The following is a 7,910-nucleotide window of genomic DNA, read 5'->3' as shown; positions in this document are numbered from 1 at the left end:
GTGTGGGGTGTCAGACTGCCCCTAGTGGGGGATGTCTCCCATTTAGGCTACTCAGGGGTCAGGGACCCACTTGAGCAGGCAGTCTGTCCCTTCTCAGATCTCAACCTCTGTGTTGGGAGATCCACTGCTCTCTTCAAAGCTGTCAGACAGAGTCGTTTGCGTCTGCACAGGGTTCTGCTGCGTTTTTGTTTTTGTTGTTTAGCTGTGCGCTGTCCCCAGAGGTGGAGACTACAGAGACAGGCAGGCTTCCTTGAGCTGCTGTGAGCTCCACCCAGTTCGAGCTTCCCAGCGGCTCCGTTTACCCACTTAAGCCTCAGCAATGGCCGGCGCCCCTCCTCCAGCCTCGCTGCTGCCTTGCAGTTAGATCGCAGACTGCTGTGCTAGCAATGATGGAGACTCTGTGGCCGTGGGGCCCTCCCGGCCAGTTGTGGGTATAATCTCCTGGTGTGCCCGTTTGCTTAAAGCGCAGTATTGCGGTGGGAGTTACCCGATTTTCCAGGTGTGGTGTGTCTCAGTTCCCCTGTCTAGGAAAAGGGATTCCCTTCCCCCTTGCGCTTCCCAGGTGAGGCAATGCCTCACCCTGCTCAGCTCTCGCTGGTCGGGCTGCAGCAGCTGACCAGCACCGATTGTCCGGCACTCACTAGTGAGATGACCCCAGTACCTCAGTTGAAAATGCAGTAATCACCGGTCTTCTGTGTCACTCGCGCTGGGAGTTGGAGACTGGAGCTGTTTCTATTCAGCCATCTTGCTCCGCCCCTCTTCGTATTTTCTCTTTCTATATCTTCCCCCTCCCAATGTTTTCCTTGACTCAAAGTTGAGGAACTGGATTCTGGATGAATGCTGTAATATCAATTATCCACAACTATATATAGTTTTTTAAAAGATAATTAGCAATTGTGCTGTCCATAATCATTGTATTCATTCTTTCCATATTCAAGTTTTAAAGGACCATTAGAAATGTGAATGTGCTTGGCTTTTTATGGAATGATTTAATAAGGGTCTCTAACAAGCTTAAATTCAATTACAAAGGTTTATTTCCATTATATTACCTTCTGTTTTTTGGTTTTAGATAACCACAATCTGTCACATCAACTACTTTTATATCTACCAAATTTACTTATTTACATTTGCATAATGATATTTTGCAAAAACAGTACAATGGTAGTCCATTTGCTATTACAAATAAAGGTTACTTTGAAAGTTTCCGTAACAATTTTCTACACTTTAAAATGTGTATACTCGCTTTTTCGTCTGGTATTTTTTTCTGTCCTGTTAATGAAAATATCAACTAGAGCAGGGGTGCCCAACCCCTGGTACGAGTTCCTGGCCGCTTAGGAACCCAGCGACACAGCAGAAGGTGAGCAGCAGGTGAGTGAGCATTACTGCCTGATAGCTTCACCTCCTGTCCGATCAGTGGCAGCATTAGATTCTCACGGGAGTGCCAACACTGTTGTGAACTGCACATGTGAGGGATCTAGATTGCACATTCCTTATGAGAGTCTAAATCCTGACGACCCGGGGTGAAACAGTTTCATCCTGAAACCTTCGCCACTCCTGGTCTGTAGAGAAATTGTCTTCCACAAAACCAGTCCCTGGGGCCAAAAAAGTTGGGGACCACTGAATTAGATGGTTCTTTTAGTCTAGTCTAACCATCATTATTACTCCAATAATTGTCATCATGGTTATTATCACAATTATCTTTGTTGTCAGCAAAATTACATTTTCTCAGGAGTTATACAAAGTCAAATTTTTTAACTATAGTACTTCACAATATTTTACATCTCCTTCCTTTATAACTTAAGGAAGTCACACTGAAACTTTCTTAGATATTAAATTCATATTTATTTCTCCAAAAGCTTATAAAGAAAAGACAGAAAATAATACTATCCTGGATGAAAACCATGAAAGGAAAAGGAAATGTTAATGTCACAGATGACATGTTGTACTTATTAGGTGTTAAATGATCTCAAAAATAATTCGTATTAGATAAATAATTTTTGAAAGAAGGCAAGCAAAAGTAGCAATGAGAAACCAGGTTACGTTTCTCTTAAAGGTGGTGTTAAGACATACTGCAAATTTTTCCAATAAATTCTGAAAGGAGTAATACATAGAAAGATGAAAAGGAACTGCCTTTTATTTGTTTTTTGGGGGCAGTCACTTTTGTCACACAATTAGCATATTGGGTCTATTTATATTTAAATAGGAAATAAATCATATGCCAATCATTTATCTGTCCTTAAGTTATTTCTGTAAGTAGTGCAGTTGTACGTGTGAGTGTTTGTGTAACTAGGTGATGCACTGAACATTTTTACTGAGAAGCAGAGTTCTACTGGCTGTCAAATATTAGGGTGTTGGATAGTGTAGCTTGTGGCAACAGATCTGAGAGCTGTATCTTGTCAGTACCCACACTCCCCGACTCCCTGACAGTAGGGCAAAGCTGCGTGAAATCAAGGGATCAGTCTAGTGGTAACAATATCTACCTGGGGTCATTTAAAATCTTGCTCAAACAATTACCTAGGAAAGCGAAGAGCTACCAACAGAGAGAAAGTGTGAAAGAAAGTGAGAAATCATGGGCTTTGCAAAACCCGGAGCTCAAAGAAGAAAAAGAAAACAGAAATTGCTTTCCCTATCAATACAGGTGCAGTTAGAAGGGATAGCAGGATAGTCTCACAGGATAGAGCTAACAAAGCTGCCTAAGAAAGTGCTTTAAAAATTTAAAAATTTGCCTATCTCCAGAAATTAATGGACATCTTCCAATCTTACCACTAATATAAAATACTTTTTAGATGCCTGTCTGCCTCTCCTTCTTCTCTCTCTTCCATTCTAGCAGAGTGGAAATTCCTGTTAGCCAGCTTCAGAAGTGGGGAAGAAGTAGAATTTGAGAGAAGTGAATAATACTGCATTGCCTTCTCTCACTGCAAATAGCCAGTTCTCAACAGGACCCAGATGCAGCAGAGGAAAGACTGACCTCATCAACTTCAAAGTTGTGATTATTTTATGGTACCAGACATTCTATTTACTGAATTTACATTATGTTTAGTAATTCTAATTGAATATAGAATTTCTTAACACCTGTGAGTCGCCGAAAAACGGCATGATACTTCCTGGGTTGTGAAAAACCTGTACTCCCTACTTCTTTCCTATTAACAATGTTAAAGAAACAGTATGAGATAATTACTAATTTGTTTTTATGATTACACCATATAGAACTGGTTTTTCAACATGCTGTTATAAACACGCACACAAATACGGAAATGGAATTAGCTTGCCCTTTGAAATTTGCTGGAATTCAGGTCCACTTAATCCATCTCCCCAAGAGACTCTATTGGTTTCACCAGTTGGCAGTTTTCCCACAATTAACACCTTCATAGTGTTCCTATTGGAAATTGAAACCTTCAGCTAATCAGAATATCTAGGTATAAAAAGACCTGTATTAAGGTAGCTGGAGTCTTAGTGTTTGAAAATCAACATACAACTTCCTAAAAGAATTTATAGTAGGACCGTTTCAGAGGGAGAATCTAAGAGTGACCAACTGAAGACCATGTTTTAAAAGGTTAGTCACAGGCCATCTATATCACTGGTTAAAATGCATGTCTCAGAGACTTACCCCATATCTTGTAAGTAGGGATGAGTGTGCTTATCAAGCTTCCCTAGTGATGCTTATACACACTAAGCACCCAAAAGCTTCCGCATTAATAGAAAGCTCTGCTGCTTTCATTAATCCCTAGGTCAAATAAATTAAAAACAAAACTTCCAGAATTTCGTGGAGCAAGAAAGGACAACAGTGGAACTCTGTCTGCGTTTTGTCCATAATGCTTCAAATACAAACAAATTTTGGTAAGAATTGTTTAAAAAGTATTTTTCTACTGTTGCTCTTTGTTATTATAAATTCATTTTCCATATAAAATCTCATCAAATCAAAGATAAAGGCATAGAGAGAGTCAAAATGATTTGGTTTCCTTAGCAATTTTCTATAGAGAGCAGATAAAATGACCTTTTCTTGTTACTGCGAGCTACAGATACAGTCAAACATAGAGAAAATGAGCTTAATGTTGAGTAACAGTTCTTGACAATGATTTGAACACTATCTTACAACTGGATGTCTTTTTTTAAATTCTAGGTCACTGCAATATCCCACAGAGGCTAAGTTACATTTAAATTCCAAATAACAGTACTTTTTTCAGTGAAACATTTCTTGATCTTTACCTTTCTCTACAATATATCCTATTCAAAGTTCTCAAAATGTCAGGAGTATCAACAGATTTTTGTTGTTACTGTTGTTGTTGTTGTTGTTATTGTGGGGTTAGCCATAGTTTTTCAATTCTGCTGAGCTAAAATAGATTTAAAAAAGGGACACCATATTGGAAAAATGACTAGGCTCCAATATATTAAAATTATATATTTTTTCACTTTTCTGTTAAAACTCATCGATTTGTTGCATTTTTTAATGGAGTCTCATACCTTCCCATCCTAGGCAGAGAAAGAAAATGACAGGTCAAACATAACAAAGGCAGTGGTTCTGTAGGTAAGAGTCAGAAGTCATTGGAGTTATCATCCCATGTGTTCCCTCCAAATGGAGTGCCCTGAGTAGAGCAGAGAGGAGTATCAACCATAGCTTAGGACCGGGAAGGAAATATGACAGTACTTCTCTCAAAGAGCCAGAAAAGTCAAGAGCATCTTTATGCATTGTGCTTCTTTTTAAACATTTTATTTTGATTCTGATTACACCTAGGGCTAACAATAATGTTGTGGACTGGATGTTGGCCTGTTCCCAAGGCTGTATTTAACAAAACAAACGTTTATAAGAATTGAGTCTCTGACCTTACAGGAATCTCAAATACCCCAATATCAAAGGGACACATTGTATTTTTTAACTTACCTTAATACAAATAATATTAATTATTATTATAAGGTATATGAGAAACTTTAGCCATTGCATAAAGATTTCAAAAGCCCTGAGAAGTACCCCTAAACTGAAAGGAATAATTAGGAAATACAAGTCAAGAGAAAACTACTCGACGTTGGATAAAGAAAGGATGACCTGGTAGAAGAGTAAAACAAAAATTCTGCCTATAGGCTCCAGCCATAAAAAATAATGACTTGAAACAAGTAAAACAAGAAATATGCACTATTTAACTGTATACATTATATAATTACATGATGACATTTTAGAATATATTTTCTATATTATTATAGCATGTAAATATTAATATAGAATACACAAGATATATTCTATATTAATATTATATTATGGAATAGTCTATAATAGCATATCATAAATATTACATATTAATATTTAATGTTGCATATTATACTGCTTATATATGTTACATGTAATACTGTTTATTTTGCTATTATATATTATGATGGCAGTAGACAAAGGTGAATATATAGAAATTCCCACTGGTTTGGGGGTTCGTGTGTATGTATAGTGCATGCACACATGAGATGTGATATTTTCTCTATGTGGTAGAATTATGGGTGATTTTCATTTTAATTTTTCCACTATGCCAGCTGTTAAAAATGTGTTGTATTGCTCTTCGAATCAGGAAATAGTTACTAAAACACATTTGAGTAACAATGTCAAGTAAAGGGGATGAGGCAAGAAAACAGGGAAATAATTGGGAAGAGTATGTGAAAGAGTCAATAAAATAGGATTGACTCTAGGGATGATACAGCTCCTTTGCCCCCATCTAGCCTACACAATGCAAGCATGATTCACAGAATACACATACACACATATATGCACATACAGATATATAAACACACATTATATATTATACACATTACATATATGATAGATGTATAATAAAGAAGTCTGATAATAGAACAATCAATACATGATCAACTTTAATGACTAGAACATTATCAACTTCTTGCTATATATCTATGTGCTCCTTTCCTAACCCATAATCCTCTAGGGTCTGTCCTTACTGAAGAATTAAACACTAATTTGATCTGTATTTATTAGGAACTTGCTTTGTGTGTGTGTTTGTGAAAGTCTTTTTCTTAGATATATATCAAAGCTAGTTTTTCTCTTTGATGAGTTTTATGAAAGCAGAATTTAATACCTTGTTATTTCTCTTCTTCATTCAATGCTATGTTCTAACGTGCATCTCTATTGATCCACACAACCCTCATTTATCTATTTCCATTGCTGTGCAGGTATTCCATTATATGAATATATTACAAAGAATTGATTGACATTTGCTATTCTTGATTTGTATTGGTTTACATAGGCAAGAGAATTCTCTATAGTGTAGGCCTATATATGTGTTATCAATTGGTATTTACTCATTCTCAGGGAAAGTATGTTTCTTTCCTTCCTTTTTAATTTAAAACCGTAAGTTGGCATTGAATTTTATTAAAAGCTTTTTACTAATTCTATTGAAATATTTATATTTTTTCTTACTTAACCTGATAATTTAATGATTATGAATGTAAGATTTTACAATGCTTAGCCATTCTTGAATCTATTAGGAAAGAAAGAACCCTGTGCATCTTTTTTATCCATTGCTGAATTCAGTTTCCTAAGATACTCTTTAGGAGCTTTTGTATATATTTATTGCAGGAGTGATGTTTTAGGGTGTAATTTTTTTTTCTTGGAGCATAAAAGTCTGGTTTTTATACAAAGCATAAAATCTGACAAGTAATGCTTCCTGTTTTTCTATTGTCTAGAAGGGACAATATAGAATTAATGATAAACTTCTTCAGATAAATTAGAATTCACCTATAGAACTACATAAACTTGGTAACTTCTTTGTGTAAAGGTTGTAATCAAATTAATTTGTTAATGAACATAAAAGTATGCAGGCTTACATTTTCATTTTCAGTCAATTTTGCTGTCATATTTCAAATGTATTGGTATTATATTATTGTAATATTTGTATTAGTTAGGGTTCCTCAGAGAGAGAGATTTAAAGAAATAGCCTCATGCAATCACAGCGTTAAGTCCAAAATCTGTAGGGAAAGCCAGCTGGCTGGAAACTCAGGCAGGAGTTGGAGTCACAGTCTTGAATCCAAACCCATAGGTCAAGCCAACAGACAGACATTCAGGCAGGATTTCTAATATTCAAATAATAGATTAATATATTATTAGAATATAATCTTGATGAAGGAAACTTTCTTTTCTGAGAAACCTTGGTTTTTGCTCTGAAACCCTTCAACTGATTGAATGAGGCCCACCCACATCATCATCATTCTTTACTTAGAAGTCATTTGACTGTAGATGTTAATCACATCAACAAAATATCTACACTGCAACATCTAGACTAGGGATTGGCCAAACAAGTGGACACCATAGCCCAGCCAAGTTGACACATAAAACTAAGCATCAGTCCCAGCACTTTGGGAGGCTGAGGTGGGCAGATCACAAGATCAGGAGATCGAGACCATCCTGGCTAACACTGTGAAACCCCGTCTACTGAAAATACAAAAATTAGCTGGGCGTGGTGGCGAGCTCCTCTAGTCCCAGCTATTAGGGAGGCTGAGGGAGGAAAATGGTGTGAACCCAGGAGGTGGAGCTTGCAGTGAGCCGATATTGCGCCACTGCACTCCAGTCTAGGCAACAAAGTGAGACTTCTTCTCAAAACAACAACAATAACAACAACAACAACAACAAAAACCAGCGTCGAAGTATTCTATTATTTTTGGGGGGAGTGGCACTAGTATACTAGTAGTTCTGTAGTCTTTTCATATCTTAATATTTACTGTGCTGCTTCTCATTCTCTTTGATTTCTGTCCTTAGAAGTTCTCTATTTTATTATTTTTTCAAATAATAAAATTTGGCCTTGTAAATGTACTCTAATATTTTCCAAGGTTTTTTCTTAAATTCCTTAATTATCTTTTTTATTTCTATTTTAATTTTTTGTGTTGTTCTTCAAAGTTTTAAGTAAATATATGGTAAAGGT

This window comes from Rhinopithecus bieti, unplaced genomic scaffold (assembly GCF_001698545.2).
Source record: "Rhinopithecus bieti isolate Rb0 unplaced genomic scaffold, ASM169854v2 scaffold_22439, whole genome shotgun sequence".
Lineage (NCBI taxonomy): Eukaryota > Metazoa > Chordata > Mammalia > Primates > Cercopithecidae > Rhinopithecus > Rhinopithecus bieti.
Note: the sequence above shows the minus strand (reverse complement) of the source record.